The sequence below is a fragment of the Zingiber officinale genome, chromosome 9A (assembly GCF_018446385.1).
Source record: "Zingiber officinale cultivar Zhangliang chromosome 9A, Zo_v1.1, whole genome shotgun sequence".
NCBI classification, from domain to species: Eukaryota; Viridiplantae; Streptophyta; class Magnoliopsida; order Zingiberales; family Zingiberaceae; genus Zingiber; species Zingiber officinale.
In genome coordinates, this window is record NC_056002.1 from 5,889,291 (window position 1) to 5,903,414 (window position 14,124).

Below are 14,124 nucleotides of genomic sequence, written 5' to 3' on the forward strand. Positions count from 1 at the left end.
ATAGATATTATAGCAATGAGTGGCTCCAAGAATCTCCCAATTGTCTTCCTCCACATAGGGAAATCGAAGTTTCAAGAAAAAGAAAAAAGTACATTGAAAGATATTGCTCCTATTCATCAGAACGAAAAAGTGCCAATGAGGAGTTTGCCTCTTTTTCAGCGGCCATTAATGATTTTTCTAATAAAAATACAATGCATGATCGAGGTTTGATGTCTCCAACTAAGTGGTGGGTTATCCATGGTACTTCCATACCAACTCTTCAAAGTTTAGCTTTAAAGCTACTTGGTCGATCAGTCTTCTTCTTCTTGTTGTTGTGAGAGAAATTGGAGCGCCTATAATTTCATCCACTCATTGAAAAGAAACAAAATACTACCACAAAGAATGAAAGATTTGGTGTATGTTCACTCCAATATTCGTCTTTTGTATAAGAGGAGCCCACATTATAGTGAAGGAGAAAGCAAGATGTGGGATGTTGGAGCGGATGCATTTGATTCCATGGATATAGAGGGTGTTAGAGTGTATACTAAAAGCCTAGCTTTTGGTATAAACATTTATCTAGAAATAAGAATCACATTGGTCAAATGTCTACATTTATGATAAATGTAGTTGTTCAATTAATTTATATTGTAGATAACATGGTGTATGGTGTCACACACAGAAGATTATGTTATCGGTTTCCTTATAAATTATAAATAGTAGCTCACGACTAAGATGGAAAGGAACAAACCATTGGAAAGTCGTAGTGTAATTAGGTATTAGTTTATCTTAACTATATAATTACACTAATACACTTAGAGTGTATTGAGTAGGACCATTTGAGGTCGTTTCTTTTATACTGACTTTATAAAGAAACAAAGATCTCGGTTATTATGGAAGTGTGTGCTCTTAATCCCGATATAATAACAGGCATATATATTTGATATTTATTTCTTTAATTTATCAATGGGTGAGATTTAGTTCGATGAATCAATAAGCCCGATAAGTTGGGAAATGGTATCACTTATAGTGTGTGTTGTTGATTATAAAAGGAAACCCTAGAGATACTAGGTTGATAATGTCCTCAAGAGGAGCTCATAAGGATTGTCATGTTAAACCCTGCAGGTGGACTTAGTCCGACATGATAATAAGGTTGAGTGGTACTACTCTTGGACTAAGATATTAATTAAATGAGTTGTCAGTAACTCACTTAATTAGTGGACATTCGATATCTTAAACACAGGGAGACTAACACACTCATAATAAGAAGGAGCCCAAAAATGTAATTTGGGATTGGTGCGGTAGTTCAATAATAGTTCTCTAGTGGAATGAATTATTATTGATAAAATTAAGTTGTGTGTTCGGGGCGAGCACGGGATGCTTAATTTTATCGGGAGACCAAAACCAATTCCTCCTCTCGGTCCCTATCGTAGCCTCTTAATTATAGAGTACTATACCCACCTATACCCACCTTCTTACCCATCCTATAGGGGCCGGCCATGGGTATGTTCATGGGTGAATTCATGTGGCCGACCCTATTAAATAAAAAGGAATTTTAATTTTAAAATTTTTCTTATGTGGATAATATAATTTAAAAGAGAGTTTAAAAATTTAAATCCTTCCTTTTATAAGATTCTACAAAAGATTAAGAGAAGAGTTAAAATCTCTTTCCTTATTTGTAGATTAAAAGGTTGATTTTAATTTTGGTAAAAACTTTCCTTTTAATTATATTCATGATTTAAAAGAAAGTTTAAAAATTAAAAATTCTCTTTTATTAGTTTCTACAAAAGATTAAGAAAAGATTTAATATCTTTCCTTATTTGTAGATTGAAAGGAGATTTTAATTTTTAGAGATAACTTTCCTTTTTGGAAATTATCCACATGTTTAAAAGAAAGATTTTAATTTATAAAATTTCTTTTTATTAACCAATTATGAAGGGATTAAAATTATTGGAGAAATTTTTATAAATTTCTATAAACAAATTAGGAAGTTTTAATTAAAACTCTCCTTGTTTTGTGGAGAAGAGTGGCCGGCCATTACAAATAGAAAAGAAAAATTATTTTTAATTAAATAAATTTTTCTTTTTAATGGCAAAAGAATTAAGGAAGTTTTTATTAAATTTTCCTTATTTGTCAAGACCAAGGATTATAAAAGAGGGGGTAGAGGAGGCTTCAAGGTGAATGTCTCTATTCTATTTTTCCTCTCTTTTCTCCTTGGGTGTGGCCGGCCCTTTCTTTCCTCTCCTCTCCTTTGTGTGGCCGAAACCTTCTCATGGTGGAGATAGCTTTGGTGGCCGGATCTAAGAAGGAGAAAAGAAGCCTTTTTTCTAGCATCCCTTGGAGCATGGTGGTGGTGGCCGAACCTCTTCATCCTAGGAGAAGTTTTGATGGCCGAAACTTGTAAGGAAGAAGAAGGTGCTTGGTGGTTCTCATCTCGGAAGATCGTTGCCCACACAACGTCCGAGGTTAGAAGAGGAATACGGTAGAAGATCAAGAGGTCTTTCTAGAAGGTATAACTAGTAGTTTTTCCTTTTCCGCATCATACTAGTTATTTATGGAAATAATACCAAATACAAGAGGCTTACGATTCTAGTATTTCGAATATGTTTTTCGATGTTGTGTTCTTTTGTTTTTTCTTTTCCTTGTGATTTGATTGTTCTTTTCGGTTAACCTAAAGTTATTTTAGGAAATTAAATATTATCTTTCCATAAAAGGTTTTGTCTAGTCGGTGGTGGTTGCTCCCATATCCAAGAAGGTCGTGTGCCTCGCCACGTCAGTACTGGGAACCAATTATGGAAATTAATATTTAATGGAATTAATAACTTAAGGTGATTTGGGTCGAACGTGTTAAGTTCCGCAGGAGACCCAAGTCAAAACCTAAAAGAACAAATAGATTAAGTTTTGGATCAAACGTGTAAAGTTCCGCAGGCGATCCAAAATTTAATTTAAAAGAACACATGGTAGCTAGGGAAAGGTTCAGACCTTTGTACAAAATTTTTGTACAGTGGAACTTCTAGGCTTTCCGAGTAGCAACCAACAGAGGGTGCTACTACCCTTAAAATTGTCAATTTATCTCTTGATGAACTTGAATTAGAGTCAGTCTTATTTACGGAGGCAGTGTTGATCATGAGACCGACATGGATGTTTGATTTCTTTTCAAAATTTACCTTATTATCGTATCTGTATCATATTCGATAGGATACCTCGACCCATATTCATGTAGCATAGATGGCCGGTAGCTGCTACACATTGTAAAAATTATATGCTAGTTTTTGTTGGTGCAGCAAGGCCGACAAGAGGGGGGTGAATTGCCTGTAAAATAAAAACAACCCCTTTCTTCTTCTTTTGACTTAGATTAGTAGCATAAGTTAATTAATCAAAAACAATTGACATAAAGAAATAGCAACTTAAAAGAGTAGGTAAAAGGTCAGGATTTATTTGGTTACAAACTAAATGGTTGTTAATCCAAGGCAGATGAAAGCTCACTAAAATTCTCCTTCGTTGAAGGTGGAGAAGTCTTTTACACACGTTGACAACTCAGAAATAACTAGGAAAGTTAATACAGAAGTTGTTGTTCAGTTGTATATTCTTTTCTAGGTTCAGGGGTCTTTTTATAGCCCCTAAAAAATCTTATCCGAGGCTGGAAGGTGTCTCCAACAAGATGGAGGGTGCCTCCAGTGAGGCAAACGAAGATAAAGTTTTATCTTCGCTAATGGTTAATTCTGCTAGTCTAAGGCACCTTCAAAGGATTGAAGGCGTCTTCCATGGGTGGTTGAAGACGTCTTCCCACTGAAAGGCACGAAGGTGCCTCCAACCACATTGAGTGTGCCTCCAGCAGCTCTGCAGCTCCTCCTAGGCTCTTCCGCTGCTCTGATCGCCTGGGTGATTTCCTCCATTTGGAATTGAACTCACCCGGACTCATCTTCCGGCCTTCTCCTCGAGCAAGTTTTCTCCCTGACTTCTTTCCCCTCGAACGTCGTGCACATTTTTCTCGTCCACTGGTGTACTCTTCCGCAACATTTCGTCCCTCGGATGCACCGAGTCCGTCGGCTCTCTCCCGTGCCATCCTTCTCGCTAGCTGCATCTTCCGCTCAATTTCTTGTGTTCCTAAGTTTCTACACACTTAGACACAAGGTTCAAATACAACAGGACCTAACTAAACTTAGTTGACCACATCAAAACAACCACAGGTTCTATAAAAATCCAAGGAGGTCATCCCCAAAGTATGCAAAGGCAAGGAACATATTGTGTGTTTCTTGTACAATCAAAAAGGACATTATCAGAGTCAATGTCCTAAAGGGAAGAAGATGACCAAGAACAAAAGAGGAAACTCAACTCAAGGGGGAGCTCTTAAGAGCAAACCCAAGGTATCATTTATTGAATCAATTCCTTTAAGTCATGATAAAAAGCATGCTAGGTCTAATCTTTATCAATTTAATACAATTTATCATGAAAATAGGAAACGTGATAGGGTTAAAAAAAAATATGTAGCATATCATGCTAAGACTACCTCACCTAAGGTTAGAAAGGTAGATAATAATTTAGGCAAAAACTCTAAGGATTTTAGGTATATAACTAAAAAGAAAAATCGAAATCTAAGGATTTAAAAATAGAAAATCAAGTCTTAGGATCAAGACTTGATAAGTTAGAAAAGACCCTAAAAAGGATGGAAAATATCTTTAAAAGGTCAAATGAACAAAACCTAGGAATAGATAGGCAAGAGCCATTTAATGGTCATAGAGGTTTGGGTTACAAACCTAAAGCCAGGAAGGATGTCCCTTCTTATTATAGTTCCATATAGTTATGGGGTCAACCCTAAGTCTAAGGGTCAAGTCAAGATTACAAGGGAGGCTATCCCTAGAGTTAATCTTGAAAAGACTAATGTGACTAAGGCTTTCAAGAAGCCTAAGAAAATTACTAAGAATGTCACAAGGGTTATCCCAAGAGTTGACCTAGAAGAATCTAGTGTAACCAAGGCCTCTAAAAAGTCTAGAAAGGTCATTAGGAGGTATCAAGGGAAGTTATCCCTAGTGAATACCTAGAACACGCAAAGAGTATTAATCAGTTTTGGGTTCTTAAGAGTGTATTCTCTATACCCTAGAGGGATTTAGAGAGTGTCAACTCTAATTGGAAGGAGTTAACTTAACCTTGAAGAAGTTGACACTTGGAGGACATCTTCAAGGTAATTGTACACCTTGAAAATGAGAAGGATTAATTGTTTACTCTTTTGGAAGAGTAATATGTGCCAAAATTTAAGAAATTGGACTTAATTAAAATTGGCACAAATAGGAAGAGTTAAAGAAATGCCAAGTTGGGATTTTAACATTTTCTTGGGAGAAAAAGAAACAACTTAGGATTAACTTTGACTTAGCAAATGGTTAAGGGTAGAAACACTTAGATAGATAATCTAGGTATTTCTTTTATACTAAATTACCATGATTGTTTGCCCATCATATGTCAAGACATCATATTTTACATTCATATTTGTTAGAAAAAATAAAAAATATTATGTCATATCATACATATATCATATAACTATAATAGATTTTTTTTTTTGAAATACTCATTTTGATGCATGTCATAAATCATCATACATTATTTTAATTCCTTTTAATTAGGGGCAATAGCATTAATCTGTAGGATCGAAAGCGCTAGAGGGGAGGGGGGGAGGTGAATAGCGCTCGTGGCTATTTCGTTCGTTTCGAAAAACCTAAATTAAATACGCATCGGAATAATAAAACACAAACGCAAGGGTTTTACTTGGTTCGGAACCTGTGGTGACTCCTACTCTGAGGCTCATGCTCGTTAAGCATTTACTTCGGGCAATCACTATCAATTTGAAAGTTACAATTTGAAGTAAAATATAAATGAAAAACTTATACCGACAAATAAGGAATTAGTAAACTTGAAGCTTCTGGTCGTCGAAGTCGAGTTGCAGCTTTATCATATCGTCCTTTGAGCAGCACACGGAAGACAGATTGTGTTTTTAGTTGTTGTTTTGCTGCTGGTCAAACCAGGCATATATAGCTTGTTGAGGGTGCCCTGCTTCGTCACTGCTTATCCTCCTGAGGGCGCCTCCAAGCTCCATGGAGGGCGCCCTCCATCAGCATCCAGGGCGCCCTCCATCCAGCGTCCAAGGCGCCCTCCATCCAACATCCAGGGCTCCCCCAAGCTCCATGGAGGGTGCTCTTGTGCTTTGCTGAGAGGTTGTCAATCACGTGACCCGAGGCACCTCCAAGCTCCATGGAGGGCGCCCCGGAATTATTCATCCGAGGCTTTCTTGTTCACTTTACGTCCTGCAAGGTATGTTAGTCTACAAACAAAGTATACCCTGCAAAATAGAATTAGCACAATAAAATAAGACAAATAAAAGTAATTTTGACAGTCACCGGACTATCCGATTCTGACTTCGAATTTCCCTTCCGAAAATCCTAGGTTGAACTGACACCTACTGTTCTTTCACTGGGGAGCGTGTTCTCACCTACTCCACTCAGGAGAGTTTACTTGTTGCTAATTGATCCTCCAAACTAATTGGACTTTTGCTAAGCGCCCAAGCTTCTAGTCTTCATGCTGGGCGTCCGCTTCACGACCCGTCCAGTGTTCCACCTGGTTCGCGACACCATGATGTCAACCTAGGGTTACACCCCCTAGGATTTTGCCCGAAGCTCTCGACCCACCAAGATTTTTCGCCTAAGGTTACCACCCCCTAGGACCTAGGGTTACCACCCCCTAGGGTTTTCCACCTACCTAACCGCAACCAGGACTTTTGCCTAAGTACACTTAGGACTTTCCTGTAATCTCATTCAAACTCGTTAGATAACAAAACAACTTAACTTTGGAATCTTTGACATAATCAAAACACAGGTTCGATCGTCGAATGCTTCCTGTACCAACATAATCAACAAATAACATCCTAGGTGGATGATCAATTTAAAATGCCTAGATAGAAATGTATGTAGTTTAGGGAAAAAATTAAAATCTACATCTCACAAGGACTATAAGTTAACTTGTATGTGTCTTGGTGCACATTAGATACAAGTGAGATGTTAGGATGATAAACAAAACTCAAGATATTAGTTTAGTGCATCTTTTTGAGTTTTAATTTCATCAAAATGTTGGTGCAATATTTCCTAGGTCAAGGTTGACCTGGTTGACTGAGCTTGAATTGAGTCAAGCTCGAGCCTTGATGTTTGGGTTTCGATGTTTGACAATACATGTAGACAACACATGGAGATTGCAAGTACGATTGTTCATGTGGGGAGATTGTGAAGGAGAGTCAAGTAGGTCAAGGTTGAATGGATACTTGACTTGAAAATCCTGGTGAGTGAAGTCGGGTAAAAGTCTTAACTGGGAGGTTAGGCAGACTGGAAAGTCCTGGTGAGTGAAGTCAGGTGAAAGACCTAGTGAGTGAAGCTAGGCAGTTGAAATCCTAGTGAGTGAAGCCAGGTAAAAGTCCTAACTGGGAGGTTAGGCAGACTGGAAAGTCCTGATGAGTGAAGTCAGGTGAAAGACCTAGTGAGTGAAGCTAGGCAGTTGAAATCCTGGTGAGTGAAGTCAGGTGAAAGTCCTGGTAAGTGAAGCCAGGCAGATGGGAAACCTAGTGAGTGAAGCTAGGTGAAAGTCCTGGTGAGTGAAGCCAGGCAGTTTGAAAGTCCTGATGAGTGAAGCCAGGCAGTTTGGAAATCCTAATGAGTGAAGCTAGGTGAAAGTCCTGGTGAGTGAAGCCAAACAGTTTGAAAGTCCTGGTAAGAGAAGCCAGGCAGTTTAGAAGTCCTAGTGAGTGAAACTAGGTAGAAGGGAAGTCCTGGTGAGTGAAACCAGACACAAGGAAATCCAGGTGGATCGAGGTTGATCGGACACCTGGTGGAGATAAGTCCAAGTGGGTCAAGGATGACCGGACACTTGGCACGAGGAGAAAAGTCCAAGTGGGTCAAAGGGATTGACCAGACACTTGTTGAGGGAGTCCTAGTAGGTCAAGGGTGATCGGATGCTAGGCATGATGTACCAACAGGTCATGGTTGACCGGATGTTGGTGTAGGGGACTTTGGACTTGTTTTTGAGCAAAAACAGAAGCTGGAACGATCAGCCGATCGATTGGTTCATGCTCAATCGATTGGCTGATCGATTGGTTGAGTCCCCGCGACAAACCTCCTCCCAATCGATCAATGGATCGATTGGGGAGAAGTGTCGCACGAACAGAAAGCCTCCCAATCAATCAGCCGATCGATTGGGAGCTGCGAGTTTGCGCGATAAGCCCTGGATCGATCAGCCGATCGATCCAGGCACTTTCCGAGAGCACAGAGGCACTCTTGATCGATCGATCGATCGATCCAAAGCCTCCCCAATCGATTGGGAGCATCCACAGCTCTCACGCCAGATCTTGAAGGTTCTTGGAGGCTTGTGCTGGTGCACGTCCAAGTCAAGAGGCGAGGAAGAAGATAGGGTTAGGGTTTCTTGTGCATATCTTGTAAGCTTTTGCTTGTTTTATATTTTCTGTAAAATATCGGAAAAAATGGCGAATAATGATAAGGGAATTTTCTGAAATTTTTGGAAATTTTTCGGGAATTTTTCGGAGCACGTATGGACGAGTTAACGGGGATAAGATTTTGGTTCCGGGAAAGCCTGTTTTGGCTACCCATTTAAGTGAGGAAAAGTTTACTTTTTTCCTTTATTTTTCTTTTATTTCTTTTCTTTATTTCTCTTTTCCTCCGTTCCTTTCCCTCGCCGAACCCCTCACCCGACCCGACGGTTTCCCTTTCTTCCCGATTCTTCACTGTGCCGTAATTACTTCGTCCAACAGCAATTTTCCTTGCCTGTGGATTAACAGGAGCGGCTGAGAAATAAGGTAAGGTGTAGGGCATTTGATACATGCTATATCATGGTTAATCATGTTTTAGATTCATGTGTAATTGGATTTAAGTTTTGGATTAATTAGAATCGATTGAGGAGTTAGGTGATCCAATTAGAGTTTATGATTGGATCTGGATTTATGTTAGCTTCTCGAGGATTTGATTTAGCTAATTTATTATATGTAATTAGCTAAAACTGGACACCATGTATCACAGGACGTTGACACGAGACGAGCATCTCAACGTCGAATTTGCACTGGATTTGGACCTTCCGATTGGAGGCGGGTACCTCTTGACTTATCTTTTACGATATTGTCTTTGGATATGCATAGTATTTTATAACTACAAGCAATGAATATGTTTGTCTTTGGTATGTCACTGTTTGATATCCATAGCATGTTAGGTTTATCGCCTGTGACGTATCCGTGCTTACATCATGTGATTTATTGCCATGAGTACTGTATTACCATGAGTATCTTAGTATCTAGAATAAGTGACATACCATGTTTTACTGAGGTTAGGACTAGGATTTGGATTGTTGTTTCTGGCATGTGTATCTAGATTATCTGATACTTAGGTTTTTGTGCCATATCAGATTTGTGTACCTCTATTTGTATATCATATATGATTCGGGTGTTTAGACCCTGATTCTTTGATCTGTGTATATTGTTGGTACATATGCTATGGAAGAGGGATATGATTTGGGTCTAGGTTGTTATACCTTAGAGGACTTGTATACCCTAGATCCGTGGATTTGACTTTACCCATATTATGTATATATGGATTTTCTATCTTGATCGGGATATTCCATACTTATTATGTTCGGGACATAGGGTTATTCTATCGACCTGTGTACTCTAGATCTTGGTATGTGACCATCGCTTTTACATTACCTATTTTGTATGTATGGATATGGTTATGTTGATCTTGCCATGCTTAGTGTCATGCATCATGATTGCATCGATAGTCGACTCCATTGTTGTTGAGCACATCGCCGATTACATGGAGCATTGAGCTCCCCATTTATGATTTGGGGTCGGCATTGATGCATTTATTTCTGGCGTCGATTCCATGTTTATTGTTAGATATATCTTACTAGGCATGTCTATTGGTATTCACGAGTTGTTGAACTCACCCCGTGGACTCTATATTTTTCAGGTACCACGTACATCGAGGACTTATCGGTTTCACGTATGTTTTGCTTGTTTTATGTTTCAGTTTTTTATTTTTGGAGAGTTGATGTTGTTATGTGGTGTTTTGTATTTGTTATTGGTTATGTAAGCCTAGCCGGCTAGCGATCACCCCCCCCCCCCTCTAGCTACATTTCAGTCCTAACACAAAACACATTGTTATGTATTATCCAATCATTAGGAAAGCTAGTGTACAAGTCATGTACATTTAGCCCAAGGAACATGGTTGGAAATTAGTTTGAAAATCATTTCGAAATACTTTTGAAAAATCTTGGTGAAGGCTATCTTTTGATAGAAATCGTCATTGTATAGTTAGACACAAACTTAAAAGAAACATTAAAGTTTTTAAGAGTTTTTAACTTTGTATCAATCTTTAAAAATGTGATGTATTTTCTTATAAAACTATTTTCCATGATAGTATATGACATAAGTAATGTCTACATAAATTTTTACAATTTTTAAAATTTTATAGAATTATTTATGCATTTCTGAATTTCGGCTGAAATTGATTTCAAAAATTCAGAAATCATAATCGATTAGGACAATCAATTACACAACCTTAATCAATTGGGTCATTCGATTAAGGTGAATTTCCGCGAACATAGTGGCTCACGAAATTGACCACTGTGATCAATTAAGAAGGTTATGTCACTTCGGGAGGTAGAGGGGGTTATTAGCTCCGTTCGTTTGGTCGATGAGTTGTTGCAGCGAAAAACATTTAAGCAAATGCTAACGCCAAAGATTTACTTGGTATCCATCTCAAGAAGAGGTGACTAATCCAACGATCTGGCCCTCACTCACACATCTACTATGTAAACTCTCCTCTTGAAAATAATCCGGATGCGGAGAAGCCTTGTACAAACTCATACAAAGAAATACAAGAAGAAGAACAAGAAGAAGCTAATACAATATGAAATCGTACAAGATTTACAACAAATGAAACTCTTGCTTCTTACTTCTTCCTTGTAGACACCTCTTGATCAACTTGAAAGTGCAGCAACACTTCTCTCTAAGTTAACAAAAATCTAGTATGAAGTCGTGTGAGCTCGGTGAAGAGAGTGGGAGAAGAGAGCTCTGTTGAAACAATGTACGAGAACCCTTTTATCGGGCTCACGACGGCTAGTTTTTCAAACATAATTGATTACACATGCCTAATCGATTAGGCATATTCTGTTTTAATGTGAGAATTAGTCATAAGCGATTAAGCAGCCTTGCTTAATCGCTTACCAAAACTACTATTTCTTCGCAGAACACTTTAATCGATCACCCTAATCGATTAAGGTTCGTTGAATTGATTACCCTAATCGATTTAGCTTCATGTTGTTTCTCGTAATAACAAGCTTAATTGATTACCCTAATCGATTAAGCATGTCATAATCAATTGCCCTAATCGATTATGGCACTTTCTGTTTCCTCACAAAAAGTTTCTTAAGATTTAAGCAAAATGCTTAATCTCTTAACACACTATGTAATCGATTAACCTAATCGATTACCAAACCCTAGCTTCCAAACCTATATCTAGGGTTCCTTGCCCAACATCTGGTCAAACGTGACCTATTGGAACTTCACATTACCTAGCATCCAGTCACCCTTAACCTGCGGAGACTTCTTTACTGTCCGGTCAATTATTTGACCCACTTAGATTTTTCTCTTTGTGCCAAGTGTCTGGTCAACCTTGACCCACTTGGACTTACCGTCTCATGCCAAGTGTCAGGTTAATCCTTTGACCCACTTAGATTTTTCTAACTGTCTGGTTTCACTCACCAGGACTTCCTCACTGCCTAGCTTCACTCACTAGGGCTTTCACCTGGCTTCACTTACCAGGATTTCCTTCTGCCTAACTTCACTCGCTAGGGCTTTCATCTGGCTTTGCTCACTAGGATTTTCTCACTGCCTAGCTTCACTCACTAGGACTTTCAACTACCTGGCCACTCACCAAGACATTCACACCAAGTGTCCGGTCAATATTGACCTACTTGGATTTTCAACTTCTATCAACCTTCTCGTTGGACTTGCTCTTGTCTAACCTCCAATTAGGACTTCCCAATTAAGTATCCAGACAACCTTGACCTACTTAACTCTTTTTCACATCAAATTAGTCAAACCTTGACTAGTGGAGAATTGCATCAATAATCTCCTCAAATAGGCAATTGCACCTGCAATCTTCATATATTGTCAAACATTAAAACTTAAACATCATGACTCAAGCTTAGTCAAACTGGTCAACTTTGACCTAAGGAAATTGCACCAACAATCTCTCTCTTTTTTATGTTTGATGATACGTTTAAGTAGGTCAATCTCATAGTCACAACTTCTTCTTCATGCCAAAGCATGAATGAGGTTTTCCTTTATTCTCCCCCTAAAACCAAGGGTTTTACAGTTTCCCCTTGTGAATATAGAGAATTTTCTAACTTAAACTCTACATTCTCCTCCTTTAGCATACATCAAAAACTCTTCTCCTCAAGAGTTATCTCCACGTTGTTCACAACCTCGGTTGTTGTTCACAACATCACAATGAAGATATCATTCCCTTCATTGTGTCCAAATGCTCAACTTAGAGTATATATAACAATGAAGGTTTACAATCTTCCATTGTTTAAAAAAAAAAAAAATCTAAGTCATGTCTTTAAGGAGTAGCTCCCCCTCAAAGCATGCTCCAAACTTATATTATTGCACCTGTTAGGATGTATACTAAAAGTCTAGCTTTTGTATAAACATTTATAATAATCACATTGGTCAAATGTCTACATTTATACTAAGCGTAGTTGTCCATTTAATTTATATTGCAGATAACATGGTGTGAGGAGACACACAGAAGATCATATTATCAGTTCCTTATAAATTATAAACAGTTGCCCACGACCAAGATGGAATGGGGCAAACCATTGGAGTGGTTGTAGTGTAATTAGGTATTAGTTTATCTTGACTAATAAATTACACTAATACACTATGAGTGTATTGACCAGGACCATTTGAGATAGTATCTTTTTATACTGACTATATAAAAGAACAATACCTCTGTTATTATGCAAGTGTGTACTCTTAATCATGATATAATAACAAGCACATATACATAATATTTATTTCTTTACTTTATCAAAGAGTGTGATTTAGCTCGTTAAATCAATAGGCCCTATAAGTTGGGAAATGATATTATTTATATGGTGTGTTGTTGATTATAGAATGAAACTGTGTCCTAGTAATCTATGTTGGTGATGTCCCCTTGAGGATCTCATAAGGATTGTCATGTAAACCCTACCGGTGGACTTAGTCCGACATAACGATAAGGTTGAGTGGTACTACTTTTAAAGCTAGATATTAATTAAGTGAGTTGTCAGTAACTCATTTAATTAGTGGGCATTCAATATCTTAAACAAAAGGAGACTAACACACTCATGATAAGAATGAGCCCATATAGTAATATGGGATTGGTGTGGTAGTGCAATAATAACTCTTTAGTGGAATGAGATATTATTGATGAACTTAAGTTGGGTGTTTGGGGCGAACACGAGAAGCTCAAGCTTATCGGGAGACCAAAACCAATTCCTCCTCTCGGTCCCTATTATAGTCTCTTATTTATAAAGTCTTATATGCACCAATACTCACTTTCTTACCCACCTCTTGGTGGCCAGCCAAGCCTAGCTTGGAGCCCAAGCTAGGGCCGGCCAAACCAAACCAAGTTGTGAGCCAAGTTGTGGTCGGCCCTAGCTTGGAGCCCAACCAAGGGTGGTCGGCCACATTAAAATCAAAAGGGGTTTTTTAATTTTAAAATCTTTCCTTTTGTGGAAGCCATGGTTTTAAAAGAGAGTTTTAAAATTTTAAAATCTTTCTACAAAGGATTAAGAGAAAGATTTGATATCTTTCCTTATTTGTAGTTAAGAGAAATATTTTAATTTTTGATAAAACTTTCCTTTTTTGTAACCATCCACATGTTTTAAAAGAGAGATTTTAATTTATAAAATTTTCCTTTTATAACCAACCATGAAGGGATTTAAAGAAAGAAATTTTTTAATTAAAATTTCTTAACGGAAACAAATAAGGAAGTTTTATTTTCATGTTTAAAACTTTCCTTGTTTGGATTTAAAGGGTGGCCGGCCATGACAAGAAGA